Source organism: Rousettus aegyptiacus, unplaced genomic scaffold (genome assembly GCF_014176215.1).
Source record: "Rousettus aegyptiacus isolate mRouAeg1 unplaced genomic scaffold, mRouAeg1.p scaffold_m13_p_8, whole genome shotgun sequence".
NCBI classification, from domain to species: Eukaryota; Metazoa; Chordata; class Mammalia; order Chiroptera; family Pteropodidae; genus Rousettus; species Rousettus aegyptiacus.
Window position 1 is genome coordinate 59,285,333 of NW_023416311.1, and position 20,424 is coordinate 59,305,756.

The window sequence follows — 20,424 nt, forward strand, 5'->3', positions numbered from 1 at the left end:
CAATTGTGCAACTCCCTCAATTACCTAAGAGCACTGCTTTCCAGTTACCTTATCTACAAATGTGGAATGAAAATACCTCTGTCCTAGGGTTTGAGGTGTTAAACACCATGGGGCAGTGCTTGGGACATTAACAAACACTAAATTTAAAAGTTCAGTTTCATAGGAAATATGGAACACTAATTACAAAGACATTGTATTATACAACAAGCTAAGATTTAGTTATATCGTGGTTTGCATTTCAGTTTGGGAGTTAATGTATTCAGGTATGTGCCTGGCACATGGTGGATACTCAATAAATGTTGAATGAGAAAATGCTGGCTTAAACAGAAATCTTAAAATTTGACTAAGAATTTAGTGAAAAAAAAAAAAAACATAGCAAGAGGTTCATCATCTCTTTCCTGACTATCTTTAGATCCAGGATTGATGCAGTATTTCCTGGAAGCAGGATACACTACATGAGCATTTTAGGCTATTGTCTTGATAATTACGTTTCAAGTACTTTCATTTTGTATTTGACTAGTCAGGAATTACCTTCTCCACAACCTAGTTTTCCCTTGAAGATGATAACATTAACAGTTTCTGAGTCAGAAAATGGCATCATCTCCAGCTCTGAGGGGGGATCAGAGGTGTGGGAAGTTGAAAGTTCGGGTGCTCACATCCTGCCATGTTTTGGAATGGGGCATGGCGCTGGGCATCCCTATGTGCTTCCCTAGCAAATATGTCCACCCATGCCAGAGGGATATCAAATACCAAATAAAAAACTATCACTACAGATCGAAAGACTGAGGAAGAAAGCAAAATGAGTTAAAATTTTAGTACTTTAAATTGCATTTCCTTCCAGTTTTCTTAAAGAGGGGCTGCATATTTTTATTTTGTACTGGACCTCAGAAATTATGCAGCTTGGTCAGATACATGTGGCTGAGTCTTCAGATGCTTATTGGTTCAGCATGACCTACCTGCACCTTCCTCTCTGGCTGCATCTGGTAGAATGCGTCTTCTTCACACTGCTTTCCAGTCTTGCTGACCTTCTGTCTGTATCTTTAACATGTTTTTTTTTTTCTGTTTACTACCTCAGGAACATTACACTTTCTGTTGCGGTTGCTTGCTGTATACCCTTCCTCTGTCTTGTCCTTTATTTCTCAGCCAAAGTACCACTCCTTTAGATAATACCCTCTAAGCACTCTAGCTGAAGGAGCCCTCTCCTATAGCAGGTAGTTTCTATTACATCTCCCTTTTATTTCCCTTATAAAACTTAACCCCTGCCTTTTTATTTATTTATTAGCTATATTTGCTCAATCAAATGTAAAATTCTATGAAGAGATAGCATATTTGTATCATTCAAAATGATACTTATATACAAGTGGGTCGGAAAGGTTCTAGTTCATAGTTGGTGCACAATAATTTCTTGCTAAGTAAATACATGCCATTTATTCATCCTACAAAATTATGAAAGATCAGATCTGACAAAATACTAGGATTTAAAAGTGAAGTTAGTATGGCTCTTCTAGAAGCCTTTAATTCAGTTGGGAAGATGGAAGCAGATATACAATTAGAAATAGTGCATAATAACTTGAATGTTCAAAATTAATGCTAATTAATTTAAATTAATGTTACAAAATACCATATATTTGCGTGGGGGGGGCAACGTAATAGAGTGGTTTCAAAAAGTTTAGGACGCACAAAACTACATAAAATACAGTTTCTGTATGGTAGCATTTATAGCAAGGGGGGAAGATACTTAGGGAGGATAACCTGTGAGAGTCTTAACTGAGGGGCGTGAATCACAAGTTTAAATGTAGCAAAATGGTTAAGAAAGCTTAGTTTCCAAAAGTACATTCAGGAAGTCAGAAAAGAACAAGTAAATTGATCTCCAAGAAAGAAGATAGGACTTCCTGGCAGCATGAGAATTAGCTCAGTTGCAAACGGTCCTTACTTGTCCCCAGGCCATAGGTGTATGTTTTCTATGTCAGTGTCTCCTGAAACTGCACCAAGATAAACCTTGAATTCGACCTCCTCAAATTCCACGATCCATCTGTTGATCCTATTGTAAACTCTTTGCATTAGAATTTATTTTTGCCTTTTTTGGAGTTACTTAGTCAGACGTATTATTGTCTCTTTGGTCCTGAGTCTTCTTCCTATCAAAGATGTTCCCTTTAGTTACCTGTAAATCTATAGCATCCATAGGTCCATAAGTCATGAGGCCCTGAATCTCTACCCTAGCAACACCACCGAGTTTCTTTTTATTCCAAGAGAGTAGCAGTTACACCTAAAAGCTTGGACAAGACATGAAGGTGTGGACAGGCAATTTTAGAAGAAACAGTCCATGATCCAGAATTTTGGACTCACACAACCGATAAACTGGGTTATGGCCACTGAGTCCAGGAAAAAAATGAACAAACAAAAAGAAAACACATACTCTGTTTTGGCTGTAGGCATTTCCTTAGATCAATTTCCCTATAAGTAGAGTGTCCCCAACACAATGCTTGAAACTAGGAAAGAGAGTTATTTGTTCAGGAGAAATCTCTACATAAGTGAGAGGGGACAGTAGGAAAAGGGAAAAAACTAGGCAAAACCTTCATTTCAGGTGTTCAACTTTAGCCACATTCCACGGGGAAGCACTGGTGAGTCAGAAAGTCTGTCCTGCCGTGAGGAACGAGGCCTTTTTTACTCCCATTAGTTTCCTATTGACTCAGGGTCAATATGGTGATGTTTCTCTCAAGTACCTAAACTTAGGTAATTCCAAGACAGTGTGGAGTTATCTGTCTAAAGAGGCTGAAGATATGAGCTGTTACCAGGGAGCACTAAAAGCAGTAGGTAAAAAAGGATCTCTTTATATCTGAGAGGGCCACCAATGATATCTGCAAGGGATGTCTTGGTGGTAAAAGTATATATAGATGCAGGTAAGTAATTACAGCCAGAGAGCAGAGTCTTCACAATCTCTGGTAGTTGTCCATTTCAGAAGAGCCAGAGTACAAGATAGAGATAGAGCAGGGACTATGCACATATTAAATTTCATAGAGAATCCTAGGAAAACAAACTAATGGGCTAGGGCAGGTAGATATTTGTAAAACTTGAAGCCCCGCAGATATATATGTAGGCATTAATTGCAATACCTTAAGAAGGAAAAGGGTAGTAAAAAATTGAGGCAAAGGAGTAAGACATTCGCAGGATTAGTCCTCAATTATTCATTAATGTATTTGAGCACAAATTTATAGAATAAAAACATATTTGAAATTGCTGTGATCTCATGGGATCACATGGCATTTTACTATGAGCAGGACATTTAGGTTTGATTTTCATCTTATTGCATACACTATTCATCACTTTCATGTGTATCATGACATTTCAAAATCTCTTTGAATGTAAGAACTGTGAGAAGATGCACACAAAAAAAGTTCACTCCTGAGAACAACAAAGGAGTTCATTTCAGAAAATTTTGCCTGTATGTGAGCTGTGTAAAATATTTAATATTAAGACAAAATCACCACTCATTGGATGAGGAACAAGATGTTCCTTTTTAGCAGCTATTCAAATCAACCATGTGAGAAATGGCTTTATTAGAACTTTTGGAAAAAGAAGGTTAAATCATCATAGAGAGGCAAATTTAAAGAATGGAGCAGGAGAACATGTATCTTTTGATTGTTTGATAGTAGTCTTGACAGGTATTTGTAATACTAAAGGCATTGTGATTTTAAAACAGGATACACACTTTGGATTCAGGCTGAGTTGATTTTAAATTGTAGCTTGGCTACTTGTGTGATTTATGATCTTGAGTTCATAAATCTCTCTGAGTTCATTTTCATCATCTTCTCAGTGACCCTTGACAAAATTTTATGAGGATAAACAGCGATATATATATAGTAACTGATATACAGTTAGAAATTGTTAGAACTCTTTCTCCCACTCCCCAATACTTGAGGTTTTTCTCTTTGGTTCGCACAGTGTATGCCTTTTTTTTTTTTTTTTTTTTTTTGCTCTAAATTCCATCTTTCTTGTGTCAGAAGGTGTACTGAAGTCTCCACCGTGGAACTTGTGGCTATCAAGTAGTGGATGAGCGAGGCTAGGTTCCACAGCAATCTTGGATGGCATGTGAGTGAGTGAGCAAATGAGGGAGAAAGTGGATCAAGAACACCCACAGTTTAAAGATATAATAAAAAGCATTATGATTCCCAGTGAAAGAGCCCATCGAATATCCATAGATTCTTACATAATAGGTTTCTTAAACACATAATAGAGTCATAATGTAAAAGTAAAAAAAAAAATAGATTTATATGTTATATAGAGTTTTCTTTTTCCCTTGAGATCTAAAGTATATGATATAATTTCTAATTATATCTTGCCATTTACAACAATCTTCAACAATTTATTTCCAGTATTTTATACAGAGTCCTTAATCTTATATTTTTTTCTTCATAATTGAACCACTGGGCTTAAATCTAATAAGAGCCTGATTGGGGTTAAGAAGTGCCATAATGGGAATGCTTAATGATTTCATCTTTGTTTCAACTGTGTTAAGCTTATGAGACCTATGATTTTTATCACTATTATCAGCATTTTCAATGTTCATTTTCCATTCATTTTGGCAAAATAATAAGGGCAAAGAGCAAAAAATATTCAAATAATTACATAAAGCCTGCTCTGACAGACAAAGATGGCATGACTGCCCAAACAGAACTCTTGGCTGTCAGGCGGTGCCACCACACATTAGTGCAAAATGTTCGTTGATCTGCTGATATACGAAAGTCTGGATTTGGCATACAAAAGGCACTTTGGAATGTCGATGTATAATGCATGAAAGTGTTGGCTGTTCAGAAGCTGAAAATATGAAAGTCAGGGACAGCCTGTATGTATATGAACAAAGAAAAGAAGAGATATGGTAAACCATGTCTGACTTTGTCCTGTAGCTGTTAAGGAAGACTTCCAAATGGAGGTGGCTTTGAGTGCAGTCCTTAGGGGTGAGTGGATTTGGATCAGGGATTGACCCACAGTATAAATGTCCGCCCATCTTGGAACTGTCAAAGAACATGGCGTGTACAGGAAGGAAGACTGCAGAACATAGAATGTGGGAAGAAACATGAGGAAGTTAGAATTTGAAGAGCCCTGCATACTATGTCAGGGAGTTTGTACTTTATTTTGTAGGTCGGAAGGTCTTTAATGGTTTTGAAAATGAATCAAAAAGTTAGGAGATTTCACTTTTAGAAAATCGAGATTTTATTCTTTTCTTAAGAGAGAACAACACTGAGCCTCTGTTCCTATGAGGCAATACTTGGCTGGAACAGATTTGCTGCTGCCTTTTTTTATATATAGGGCTTCTGCTCTCTCTCTTTTTTCTTCCCCTGGGCAGGCTTCACTCATCTAAATGACCTGCCTGGATCTGGTAGGCATTTAAATGTATATGATGGGGGACCATTAGAGGCTTGCAAAGAAAAGAATGATCAGAGAAATCCTTTTGAAAATTTTATCATAAATTGGATACTGCGTTAGGCTCTGTACAATAAAAATATGGGTCTGGGAGCCACAAGGAAGATAGAGTTGGTTTGCTTGAGAGAGAGGGAGTTAAAAGAGGCAGAGACAGAGACAGAGATGGACAGGCAGACAGACAGAGACAGAGAAACACTAGGAGATTATTTAGAAATTCTAAGTGAGAGGAGATTTGAATATCTTCATATTTTTGTGAATTCCACGGCACCAGACTTATTGCCTTGCATGTAATAGGTAATCAATAAATGTTTGTTGAATTAACATATATGCTGATAAACATTTATTCACTTTTTGAACTTTTTCATGCAGTCTTTGGGTCTTAGTTTATCACTTACTAAGTGCGAGTAACGAAATAGAATTCAGGGACAGCTCCAAGTAAAGACTGACACTAGATTTTGTTTAAATAGTTTTCAACATTTGATGTGGTACAGATTGATGCATTATTGAATCTTCTCTAATTTCAAATTCTGTGTTATTTTTGCAGAACATTGCTTTCAAAGTCGATTGTATTGAATATGTGAGTATTAATGAAAGCATTTATTTTATGTTACTACTTTTAATTGTTTTATAAATTTTGAGTAGATTCCAAGAAATATTTATAAAATATACAAAATATACAAAGAATCATCATTTAAAGAATTATTATGTTCAGATCACAAATTTGCAAAATGAAACATTATCATTCCTTTGCAATCTCCTGTGTTCCTTTTTATGATTCTATTCCATTCCCAAGTAACTCAGAGAAAATTACTACTCTGAATCTATGTTTATAATTTTCTTGCCTTTCTTTATATTTTAGCCATATTATTATAATATTAAATTATATATTGCTTACTTTTGCATGTTGACTTTAATTTCTATAAATGGAATAATACTGTATTTATTCAACGACTTGCTTTATTCACTCAGTATTAGGTTTCGGAGGTTTAGACATTGATGCAGGTAAATGTAATTAATTAACTTTCAATTGCTCTCTGGCATTCCATTGTATGATCACACCTGATTTATTTAGCTATTACTTTTTCAGTGGACATTTTGCTATTATAAAAGTACTATTATGAATGTTCTCCTGGTGTGTATATATAAGTATTTCTTTAGGGTTTAAATCTAGATAATCTAGATAACCACAAAGTTTTTCGCAAGTAGTTCACTAATTTCTACATTGACCAGTAGTGTATACATACACATGTAAATATTTATTTGCATTGCATGCTTGTCAGCACTTGGTGTTGTCAGAGTAAATTTTTTGCCAGTCTAATGGGTATGTAATGCTATCTTACTGTAGTTTTAATTTATATTTCTCTAAAAATAATGCAGTTTATTGCTTTTTCATTTATTTATTACCTGTTTGGATTTTCTCTTTTGTGAAGTGTCTGTTCAATTCTTTGCTCATTTTTTTCTGTTCTATTATTTATTAGCAGAAATTCTTTGGAAATTCTGGATCCTAGAATCTTGTTATATATGTTGAAAATATTTTCTTTTTCCTCTGGATGGTGTCTTTCGTTTAACAGAAATGCTTAATTGTTTTTATTTATTTATTTATTTTCCATATAGATAATCAATTGCCCCAGAATGATTTATTGTGAATTCTGTATTTTTATCAATGGTTGAAAGGTCACTTTTGTCAGAAATCAACTTTCCATGAATGCGTGGATCCTTTTCTGGGGTATTTTGTTTGTGGACTATTTTTCAGTCTCTATGGCAATACCAAAAATGTCTTAATTTCAATAATTTAAAAATAATTCTTAATCTCTAGTAAGAGATATATTCCAATTTGTTATTCACAAAAGTCTTAACAATTTTTAGCCCTTTGCTCTTCCATTTTTAACAGCTTATCAAGTTCTGCTTAAAATTTTGATTAAGATATTGTTTAGAATTTTATTGATAAATGGAAAGATTTGACTTTATGATATTAAATCCTCCAATTTCTGAAAAATCTCTCTATATGTTTTCTTTAATTTTTAATAAATTTTATAATGTTATCTGTAAAATTTTTAAAGATTTTTATCATTCCTCATTCTTCAGATTGTTTATTCTTCAGACCATATATTTTTATAAAGCATTAAATAATATTTAAAGATATTGCACATTCTAAATCTGTGGATGGAGTATAAAAAGTATAATTTATTTTAGTGTGCTATTTTGTATCTTGCAAACTTGCTAAACTTGCTTTCTAATCAATTCTAATTACATATCTGTTGATTTTCTTAGGCTCTGTTGTATATAGATAATATATCTGTAATTAATGAAACTTTTATTTTTTAATTTTCAATGCAAATACTTTGATTTATTTTTCTTGCCTTACTGTGCTGGCCATGATAACTAGTACAATTATGAGTAGAAATGATAACTAGTACTATTATGAGTAGAAACAATATTATCTTGTTCCATTTACTTTTCAAAAACTGTAGGGACAGTTTTTGTTTTACTATTAAGAATTATGTTTACTATAGGTTTTTCCCAAACTTTATCTAGTCAAGGAGTTCCTTTCTTCTTTTTGTGTGCTAAGAGGTTTTATTTTGTTTTGCTTTTTATTTTAAACATGTATAATTTCTGAATTATTAAATAACTTTTCTAAATTTTAGAAACCAGTGGACATGATTATAAGATTTTTCCCTTTATTAATGTAATGAATTACAGTAATTTATTTTCAAATACAAAGACAGCAATATATTCCTGGGATAACCTAACTCAGTCATAATTTTTCATGCATTGCTAGGTTTAATTTCCTTATATGTTTAGAATTATGTATCTGTGATTATGAGATTTCCTTTCTCATGTTGTTCATATTATTCTCATATTGTCAGGATCCAAATTCAAAGTAGTCTATTCTCATAATATAAAATGAGGAGTTTTCTTGTTTTTTACAATACCCTATAGTAGATATTTAGTATTTTAATTTTTGGTTCTTAACTGCTATGTGGAACCCACTGCTAAAACTATCCAGACATGGAGTTTTCAGGATAGGATTTTTTTACAAATTTTATTTTTTTTACAGGCTATAGAACTCTTAAGATATTCTATTTCATCTTTAGACAGTTTCATTAAGTTATATATTTCTAGGAATTTTCCCATTTAATCAATTAAATTTTATTCATATAAAAATTATAATCTTTGTACAGTCTATACTAATGTAGCTCTGCCTCATATTTTATTCCTATTTTTTGGTGTATCTACTTAAAAAAAATTTTTTTTGTGCCAGATGATTGACATTTTTATTATTGTTTTGACAAGTAAGACATATTGATTTATTCTACAGAATATATATTTTCTTTCACTAACTGCTATGTTTTATCTTTATAATAACTTTTCTTATTTTCTTAAAATTTATTATTTTTATCTTTATTTGGTAATATGACTTCTTTATTAAAATAGACATATAATTATGTTATTTTCTAAATACTGTTTTAATTGCACCCCACAATAATGATACATAATATTCCACTAAGATTTGAATTTGAATATGTTATTATTTTGTTTCCTTTTTGAATCATGATTATTTAAAAGCATGCTTTTAAAAATTTTTAACATTCTAGTTATCTAGTTATCTTTTTCTTAATTATTTCTAATTTAATTACATTTGATCAACAATATGGTTTTGTGCTTCCAATCACTATATTTTTAATGAATAACCTAGATATTTTAACATCACTATTTAACATATAACCATCTAATATTAAGCAATATCTTAACACTTCCAATAATATGAAAACTTTAGTATTGCTTAATTCTAGTATCTTGTATTCCATAGTATTTGATTTTGGTATCAGGTTTTTTGTTGTTGTTGTTGTTGTTTTTTTTTGGTCTATAGTTTCTAACTCCACAATAAATTATTACTATTATTATTATAAAAATTATAACATCGAATTCATAGAATTAATTTTTCACAGTTATTTTCCCCATACATTGAATATATAATTCCACTGAAGTCTGGATTCGATTAACTTACATATCAAACAAATCTCCACTCCTTGGAAAATAAATTGACTTTATAATTCTCATATATATTTTCCCTTTATCATTGGCATTCCGTGGTTTCACTGTGCTGAGCCTAGGTGAGTTTTCATTTTTCTAATGGGAATTTGGGGAATGTTGAATATGTGCATTGATCTCTTTCATTCCTATTAGATAATCCTCAGAAAATTTCTTTTTAAATAGTACCTATACCATAGTTTTTCTTCTCTCTTTTTAGCATATATTTCTATAAACTTAAATTTTAGCTTGAATTTTTCAGAACACTCAAGTTATGAAAATTAAGGCTGGCTGTAAAATCATGTGAAAGCTGTTTTTGTTGTTGTTGTTTACTTATGTTTTTAACTTTGCTTTTACTACGAAGGTTGGACTTTTGTGGGGATCACAGATTTTTAGGAATTTCCTCTTAGACTCTTCATTGTTTTACTGATGTATCCCTGATCTATTATTAATCTATCTTCTGAGATTAAAATTTTAACTGTTTTTATTTTAACACTCTGTTGATTTTTCTACTCATATTTTAATATTTAATTTAAAAATATACCAAGTGTGTTTAAATATATTATATTCATAAATCCAATTCTGCTATTTTTATTCATGTTTTCTCTTTTGATGTTTTTTTTGGGGGGGGGGGTTGAGTGGGTTATGTAGTTTTAACCTTATGTTTTTTAGAACCTCATTTGTGGGGAATATTTTATTCCAGGAAGAAGGTAAGTGCTCAAGGGAAAATTTCTATTTGCCTCTGTGGCATCTGTGTGTATTACCTAGATTGGAACCAATGTAAATCCGATTTTTGACTTGAGATTTTTAGAGTACCTACCTATGCAAAGTCTTGTGTAAACTATTTATTTCTTATTAAATCTTAGGGAAATACTTTTAACCTCATGTCTGCTGTGATGTCTGGACCTCTTGGGCCACAGCTATTTAAGAATTTTCTCTTTGACTCCTTAATTTGAGCAGTTCTTGGACTTTGTCTCTTGTGCCTTGAGGCCCCGAAGGCCATTAAAAGGAAACTTTAAGTTTACTGTGTTAAATAAACCTTTCGAGATGAAACATAGTTTCACTCATCCTCTTAACACTATTTTCCACCTTCACTTAGATTTTAGTTTGAATATTTGTTATTTTCTTGTGAATTAAAGCATTTAAGAGTATATTAACATTTTTACGAATTCTTCAGTGGTAGAGTGGGTGTGCCATTTTGCCAGAAATGGAAGACTATCTACTTTTCAACTGGAAGATATTGTTGTAATTTTCTTATTATGAGGGTGGTCTCAGCACAAGCAAGCCAGATAGGAGAGTGACTCCTGACTTTGCAGAGTAATATAGGAAAGAGGCAGAAGAGAGCTGTTCCTGTGGAAGAAGTCTCAGGGCTGGGTGGAGGGGAGTTTCATTGTGCCAAATGGGAGAGACAGATTAAATACAGGACATCTAGTTAAATTTGATTTTAAGATTTACAACAACTATTTTTCTAGCCTATGTCCCAAATATTCTTTCATCCAGTCATCCAGTCACCCCAAATATCTATGATGGTCTTGGATATGGTGGAGTATATGATTTACAAGCACTCTGTTGTGACTAATAGCCTTAGGAAAGGACTTCACAACCTTTAGTGTTCAATTCACATACTAGGAGGATCTTGTCAAACTGTAGAATCTAATATAGTAGGTCTGACATGGGGCATGAGATTCTGCATTTCTAACATGGAGGGTTTCTGCTTTAAGTGTGAACATGGAACCTTCCCTTCAAGAAAGAGAAATTTTAATCAATAGTATGTTCTTAAGAACTTCCTGCTGCTACCTCCTGGGACCTTCAAGGCAGAAATATTTTCCTTAGTTTTTGTACTTTGTTGTTAAGTTTGCTTGTAAGTATCACTGATAAAATGTGGCTATGTGTTTAGTAAGCTCAATTCTTGTAGCTAGCCCTTTCTAAAACATATTTGCAAAATGTCACTTCACTCTTAAAATGCTGAGATATTGGAACCTGATGATGTTGCTTGTCTACTTTATATAGATATATAGATATATGTAGTTTTGGATGCTTCACAGACACCCAACTAAATATCAGTTTGCCATAGGTGACAATCCCTGAAACAAGTCAGTAGAAACCCAAGGAGAGGAGTTATTTTGGATAAACAATTTCCAAATCGGTCACAACCTTGCCCTTTATGTCCCTTAAATTTGAGGCAAAATCTTGACTAGTGTTAGGAAATGTAATAGTTTCTGTTATACCAGTTATATTGAGGGGAATTTTTGTATGAACTGCATGTAGCTCTAAATGGGAAAACAATAGAGTAACAGAGATAGAATGACAGAGACATGCTATAATATTTTTCATATATACTCCCTTTATCCCCTGACTTCTGGCCAGTTCCAGACTATATTTATAAAAACAGATGAGAATGCCTGGAATAAGTGAAGTAACTCTCTGGAGTTTGATTTTCCAACATTTAGTTAGAGGCTAGAAGTGTTCTCTTTCTCCTTTGGAAACCCTGTTTTCAGTTTTTCCATGAGATGAGTGAATCATTAAATTCATGAGAAGTTCAGAATGTTCAAAATAGCACAATATAACATTACTAATGAGTGTGAGCTCCATAACACCTTATCATCATGGCTCTTTTTATCTGTATGTAAATTTTTACATTTGCTTCTATTCCCATGGTAGTTCAATATTGGTCATTGTTTGCCATTATTCTGACATTCTTTCCATTTATTTTTTTCTAGAATTGCCATAAAAATAAATACAAATCATGATATATTTAAAAAAAACAACAAATTATAAAACTTAATGTTTTCTCCTAATTCATCAAATGTCATTGTTTTTGCATGTGAATGGTTATATCTCATTAATGGCTTCTGTGGTGCAAATCTGTAATTAATATTTATGTATTAGCTACAGTATCTGTTCTTATGGAAAAAAGAATTATATAGTACAAAATTAAATGTTTTAAAGCATTCAACTAAACCAAAAATATTTCCTCAAAAATGTGTTGAAAGGATGTAACAATCCAGCATGTGATTTTAATTAATGTCCAAGTAACTAAAAATGTATTTAGTTCATAAAGAAAACATATTGACATCTAATTATGGATCATAGAATTTGGTGCAGTGAAACCGTAGTGCATCTGTTCAGTGAAAACATAATCATGGAGAACACTAAATGGCACAATATATAATGAAAAATTAAAATAATGCACAAATAAGACCATTAAAAAATCACAGTGTGAAATCAAATAGAGTTGGAATTTAGCAAGAGAGATCTGATAGTTCTAGATTACTGATAGCAGGGATTGTCAATTCACACAAAAGTTACTGTGCTAATTTAAATGGCTTTGCAGCAGCATAGTCTCCTTTTTCTCCTTTAATGGAATTAAAATTTTTAAAGTAGAGGGGGAAAGTGCCATTAGCCCACTTTCACATTTTCAGACTTATAATATGTATAGATTGAACTAGGGGTTATCTTTTGACAAATCTTTTTTTAAAATTAATGATAGCAAAGGTTAACAAATGCAAGAATGTTGACTTTATTTTATAATATAATCGGATCAACCCCTTTTTCTCTTATTTCCACTGATTTAGTTCAGGCCCTTACTCTCTCACACATGGGATTTCAATAGCCTCCTCAATAGTCTGCTAGCTGGTTCACTTGGTTCACGGTGGACCCCAGACTTCCTGATCTTTTTCCCTTCCAACCTATGCTATACCTTACAGCAGTGGTTCTCAGATTTGAGCTTGTATCTGAATCATTGGGAGAACTTGTTAAAACAAAGAACTGTTGGGCTGCATCCCCAGAGATTCCAATTCAGTTGGTCTAGGAAGAGGCCCCTGAATTTATATTTCTAATGATTTGGTGGTGGCTCAAACTTAGTAAGGTATTAGGGATCTCTACTGTGTAACCCCTCCAATTTACTTTTTCTGCTCATTTCCAAGTTGTTGCTCCCTGGGTACTAGATGTTTTAGCACACAGAATAATTCACTATTAGAGAACATGCCTGAATACTTTTCTACCTTCTTGCTTTTGTTATGCAATTTCAGTGTGCCTGGAAAGCCCTTTATTTTATTTCTGTATTTCAGCCATTCATGTCTCAGCACAAATGCTTCTTCCACCATAAAGCATCTCTAATTTTCTATCATTTACATAGGTCACAAATAATCTCACACTTCTCTTTCTATATTTATTTCTTTTACATTTACTTCTACTTTCTCTACCTTTTATTATATTTACCTAGGTACATCCTAAAATTCTTTTATAAGCTTATTATGTATTTTGGAGCAAATCTTGAGTTTTATCCTCTTTTCTAGCATAATGTCTTATAAATAAAAGTTACCAATAAGTATTTGTGGATTTTGTTATTTATATAATGATTTAAAAAATAACAATGATAAAGGCGATAACAGTAATAAAACTAAATAATATCTATTAGACTCAATACATACCTGAGTAGGATTCTTGCTTCACACTTATTATTTTATTTAACCTCCTCATTATCCTTATGAGATATCGCCATTCCCATTTTATAGTTGAAGAAACTGAGACTCCAAGAAGTTAAGTATTTCTATATAGTCATATAGCTGGTAAGTGGAATAACTGGGATATTATCCCAAGCAGTAAATCTCAAGAGCTCAGTCTTTTAACTCCTTATATAGTGAAGCTTCTTGTATCATAAAAATGTAGACAATTAGCATTTGGGCACAAAATAGGTATGTCTGTAAAACCTTATCTTGTGGTTAAAAAACTGACTGAACAATAATGACCACTAACTCATGTTCAATAGTAGAGTGGTCCTGAATATTCTTCCAGTTGTAATTTTCCATCTGTTCTACTTAACCACTCCTTTATGTTTATGACACAATCACTAGGAACCCAGTGTATCCTTTTTCTTGTTTCCATGTTAGCACAGTCTAGCATGTTTCTCTAAGAGCACACCTGAGACACCCCTACATCAGTACTACCTTAGGTACCTGGGGAAAATACAGAGTCTCAGAATTAACCAACATTGGCCAAATTAGAATCTCTGGGAAAATCACCTGATAATCTGCACTTTCCTCAAGCATCCTGGTTGTTCTTATGTACATTAAAATTTCAGAAATACATCTCTCTCTGGATCACCAATGAACATAACTTAACAACATTCTTTTAGTGTGTGTGGAATGGGGGCATGGAGAAACAGGTTCTAGTTGGTGATTGCCCTAACCTAGGTTTCACGTAGGGTCCTGTGGAGGTATAAAACACTAAGTAAAGATTTGTTCGTATTACCAGGGCTTTTTAAAAAATGGTGGTAATTCTTCGAATTAGTGTAGGTTATTTTAATCAATTAATCAAGTCACTTTTCTTTCACACATATAGGACTCCATTATTCTAACGTTTCATAATCTTGGATAATTTACCACCACCTATTCAATTTAAAGTTGATTAAATATTGTACAAATATAAAACAAAAAATACATTTTATAAAACTATAAAAATAAACATAACATATAAACTAAGTTCAGACAAATCTATAAAAATATAAAATTCAAGTTACGAACATTAAAAATGAGGAAGGATATTTCTTGAAACTATTTCTCACGTTATATTTTAAAATAATAAAAGTACCATGTTTACTGTGTCACTTGTCAACATAATTTTTTTATGCTTTTGAACACAAGGGACTATAATTTGATTTATTATCATTATAATTATTTCTACTTTTTAAATAATTTTAATGACTACTCCATTATATTCATTGGCCAATCAATTTAAGAATATCTGCAAAATATAAAATATCATAATAAAAATGATAATTAGATAAAAAAAATTCTCCAGAGCATATTTGTTATTATGTGCACTGATAATGAATTTACAAGATGCCCTGCAGTCTGACTAGCCTCCATTGTCTGTTAGGTAGATTTTTTTTCTTGTCAGTATACTTCCACAACTAGGAACTTTTTAAATGACAACTACTGTGTCAGATTCATTCAGAAATCATGCTGGACATCATTTGGCCCTCAATCACTTAGAATGTGATCAGATGTAAACTAAGTGCCTTATGTAAGGGGTCATGTAGGTGGGGTGGAATATGCTAATATCAGTACTCTAAAATTCCTTTTAGAAAAAAAAAAAACCATTAAAAACAACAACAAAATTTCCAGAACTCCAAAACCAAAATGAGTATACCCTTGTTCTGGGAATCTTTGAAAATCTGGAACCATTCTTGGGAAAATTGGTTGGACTGAGAATATAGAATACACAGGGATTTAGTGGAACAGAAGAAAAATTTTACATCATGGACATGAGTGTCAATGGGTTAGGGGTTTGTCAGATATTCAAATAAAAGAGGGTTTGAAGGAAAAAAAAGAATATTGCATGGAGAAAATTGGAGAATTAAAAGATATACCATTGGCACTATTCTCGCTTATTCTGTGCCTCTTCTGGCACTCTCCTTGCAGAGCACTCAGGCAACTCTATGTCATACAAGAGGTAACTTCTGACACAAGAAAATTGAATACAAAAGCTTCATGTGCTCGGGTTGCGTTTTGGTCTCTTGCTGCAGCATGTAACGACAGCTCTACAGGTATGACATCTGTCATTATATAATCTTCACTGTGGATTTCTAATTGTTTAAGGTCTTTTAACTATCTTTGTTTAATCTATCAAATGATATCACTCACAAGGACAAAAGAATAAAGTCCACTTTCCTGACTTTAGACATAATTTCTTCTTGAACATCTTTTGCTGATACAAATTTGAATTAGTTCTCAAGAATTCCATATTAAGAGAATTTAAAATTGTTTTCTTGCAGAAACTTATTCCATTGTATAACACCTCATATTTCTGTGTAGGCTTCCTTTCCTATATCTAATCTAAACCCTCTGTATTGCATTTTATTCTTTTTCCCTTTGCTTGGCTTTAGTATCAGAAGAACAGATGGTCATCCTTTGTCCGCACGTGAAGATTGTTTCTAAGAAACATTAAGTCTGCATCATTCCTTACTTGTTAGACAAAGCTCCTATTAAGGACAGAAGCTGGGACAATCTTTGAATTTATCAAGTGTGTTGTAGCCCCAGTTCCCCTTTTCTTCACTTTCATTTACTTAGTAGTTTCATTTTTTTTTTTTCTTTACTTTTCTCATCCCTGTCCTAAAGTTATTCACATTAAGGTGTAAATGACTACTGAAGCTTAAAATATAAGCCCTTGGGGGAGGATGTTTTACCATTAACATAGGGCGTTTCTTTTTAGATTGAGGTTTTAATCCCAGGTTTACAATATCTATAAATTGGATTCAGGAGGGTGTGAGGAGGGTGGAAGATTCCTCTCAGCATCACTAAAATCATTGTGTGCAGGCTAGGGGTAATTGTTCCACATGCAAGCAGTAGTACTCTTCATTCAATGTTTTTCAACAAATATTCACTAAGCTTCTAGTGTCTGAGGCATGAATTAAACAATGTCTTAGAATTTACATCTTTTGGGGGTAGAAAAACAATAAACGAACCAACAAAAACAAGAAAGTTGCAGGTATGAGAAATGTTAAGCAGAAGAGTAGAACAGGGCAAAGTGAATAGAGAGTCACTGACTGGCTACTATAAATTTGGGAATTAGAAAAGGCATTTCTTGGGAGAGGCGACATCTAAATTGAGATCTGAATGTAAGACAGGACCAGCCCTAGGCAAAGAGGGAGAGTAGCTTCAGAGAGCGGTAAGAGCAAATGCAAGGACTGTGCAGATGGGGATAAACTTGCATCTTATATCTGGCTCTCACTGGAAAAGCAGTCTAGACAATGGGGCTGGGGAGAGAGGGAGAGACCAGGTCATGTAGGGCTTTGATATACTAGCACAGAAACTTAAGATTTTATTCTAAGCAGAGTGGGAAACCTTTAGAGCTGACTCTAATTTACAATTTTAAATTTGCTGTGCATTATAGCAGGAATGTAAACTGGAAGACCAGTTAGAAGACTGAGTATTCTAGGTGAGAGAAAATGGTGATTCAGGATATAATAGTGGAGGTGGAAACACAGAGAAAGGTTTCTGTAGCAGGTTGACGGGACTCGCCGATGGCTTGAATGCGGAATGTGCATAAAAAAAGAGGGTCAAGAGTAATGCCTAGGTTTGACTAATTAAGGGGTAATGGTTTCTTCATATTTATGGGGAAAATTTAGGGAGAAATATGTTTAGAGGTAAAACCAAGATTTCATAGTGTAATGTGTTTTAGTAGTTAGAGTCACACTTTGAGGTTAGACATAAATCCTAGGTTAGATACTTTCCAGCTCTATAATGTTGAGCAAAAGTAGAGATCAATATTAGCATAGGATTGTGAACATTTAAAAAAAAAAAGACAATCCATAGAGAGTACTTACAGCAGCATTACTACTAAATTTGAGATTAGAATTTGAAATACATTTTTTCTATTGTCTAAGTTTTAATGTTTTTGGTTAAAATTTTATGCCATGACTTTAAGCTATCACTCCAAATTGTAGAATTTAAAAATTAGAAGCAGTATTTTATTGTCTGATCAAGATCTTTAGCTAAAAAGTTTACGTTTCTTTAAATATGCTGCAGTGTCATTTTAACCATAATATGTTGCTTCCTAATCATCAATTTGTCTACTAAGCCTGGTAGATATTTACATCATTGACCAGTACAAATATTGGTCATTTTACAGCTTTTATTATTCTATGTAGCTTTCTTGATGAAGACTAGGAAACAATAATTATCACTTTATCCATATACTTTTAACCCTTTATTTTAAAATGTTGTACTACATTCTGGCCTTCGACGAACACTCGTCCTCTTTTTAATGTCTTTATCAAACATAATTCATGAGTATTTTTTGCATGTTTCCATGTTTCTAATCAAAACGGAAGCCTGGATTCCGGACTTACTGTCATAGTCAATTTTTTGAGGGGAAGATAGTAGGAGAGATTAGAAAGAGTAATTTTTTTCTAATTGTGAAGGACCTACCATACCTCTCTTTTTTAGGCCATCTCTAATGAGAAGTAACTGTAAGCCGTTGAGAGGAACAGAACTTGGGAGAGCACTAAGGTCATTTTCAAATCATCACTGGGCCAAAATTTTTGTATAGAAGAAATCTATTTAAGTTTTGAAAACCTAGAATTAGTAAGTGCTGTTGATTGCTCATTGTCCTGTGGTCTCGCATTCACTACCTTGGACTTTCTAGATGAAGAGGATCATTTTCACTGATAGGAGGATGCAAGCCTCTGAAAACAAATAGATGATGATCTAGTATTTTGTGTACCAAAGTAATCTTTCTAAAAATGTTTATTAATGAAAATGCTGATGAGAGAATAGTTAAGAAAGGAAGATAAATTGCATGTATCCCTTTCAAATAATAATGCTTTTAGACATGGCCCATTAATTTCTAGCTGGGCAGCAGTATTGATGATGTAATACTTCTATGAAAATAGCCTTTACATTCAACATATTTTACTTATTCATGTTTAACTCATTCAATGTGATAAATTTATCAATATGAATGGGACTATCAGAGAGCCTATTATGAAAATATGTATTCTTTGATACCTAATGCCTCTTTTTTTTTTTTTTTTTTGAGGTAGAAAATGATTTCGATGGGCGCACTTGAGAAATGTTGAATGAAAATTTTCCAAATAGCTAGAGGTACTTGTGTCTAAAAGCATTATAGGGTCCAAAATTCTGAGGAAAGAATTTTATATTTGCTTCAGAGAGACACTATTTATCTCTGTTGGCTAACATATTTTAAAACAACTATTTGGTTTTAATGGATATATATCTTGCCACTCTGCCATCAGTAATTTGAACAGCTTGAAATACTGTATGTCATCTTGCACTGCTTTCCCTTTGAAGCAAACAGAATCACTGGATTGTTTTTCATCGATTTAAAAACATCGACTTGCTGAAGTATGAGCCTGTGTGCAGTCATAATTCTTGTCTTTTCTTCCTCAGCAAAGCCTGTGATAATTCTTTGAGTTTCAAGCAGGTGTCATGCATCAGATCCAAGTACTTAATAAATGCACTAGAAGTATATTTTCTTTAGGGCCTTGTGTTTATCCCATTTCCATTTATCTTGTAAAATAGCTTCAAATGCTTTTCTAAAATCCTGAGGAGCAGGTTAGCATTTCCACTTGTAAGTGTAAGTCTCTCTTGCTTGTTTTGACCTTAATCAACATTGGTGATTCCCAGCCTGTGTGCCCATGGACCATGAAGAGTGACAGAGTTATTGGATGGGGCCCACCAATCCACATGTACACCAAGCTTTTATTTTTTTTTTTGGTAATTTTAATGAACATCTTTAACATGAAAATGTACTTCTTTTTTCCAAATGCATGTAAATGCTGTAGTGATCAATAAAATACGAATACATTTAAAAGTGATCCTGAATTCATGGTGGCTTTTTGGCACTTTATATCTTCTCAATTAATGGATAAGATGGAGTTACTTATACTTTTTAAAACATAATTTACAGTGAACGATGCATTAAATTTTAAGAAAAGATGACATTATTGACTGTAGGTATCACACTGATACCAAATTGAAATGAGTTTTTTTTTTTTTTATCATATCAATACTGTGAGCTGGTCATCAACAATTTCACATTCATCTCAATCAACAGCATACTAATAAATTAATAATAATATAACAACAACTATAATAAGATTATATTGGGTGCAGGTAGTCATTTAGTTTTTACAATGATCCTGTGAAGTAATTATTATTTCCATTTTCCTAGGAGGAAATCAAAACTCAGAGAACTCAAGGATATTGCCTTAAGACCCATAGCAAACTAGCAAGTAATGTGGGCTTTAAATTCTAATGTGAGCATCTGACTCTAAACTCCTCGCTCTCTTGACTTCATCATATTGCAGAACAGTATGACATGTGAGACATAGATATCAAAGTTGTACTTGATTCTAGAAGCCACAGACTCATGGAAGGGACATGACTAGAGACTCATGGAAGGGATATGACTGGAACTGCCCTAAATTATGTTGAATGTAATCAA

The 20,424-nt window shown here is 33.0% G+C and overlaps 1 long non-coding RNA gene across 1 annotated transcript in view; it reads left to right on the forward strand.

Moving 5' to 3' along the window:
• Window positions 1-19,547, forward strand: part of LOC107497181 — a 242,430-nt gene extending 222,883 nt beyond the window's left edge. Inside the window, exons 8-9 of the long non-coding RNA XR_004952608.1 lie at window positions 5,966-5,998; window positions 15,879-19,547. This is a non-coding gene — a long non-coding RNA (uncharacterized LOC107497181). The remainder of the gene's footprint in view (window positions 1-5,965; window positions 5,999-15,878) is intronic.
• The last annotated feature ends 877 nt before the right edge of the window (window positions 19,548-20,424 follow it).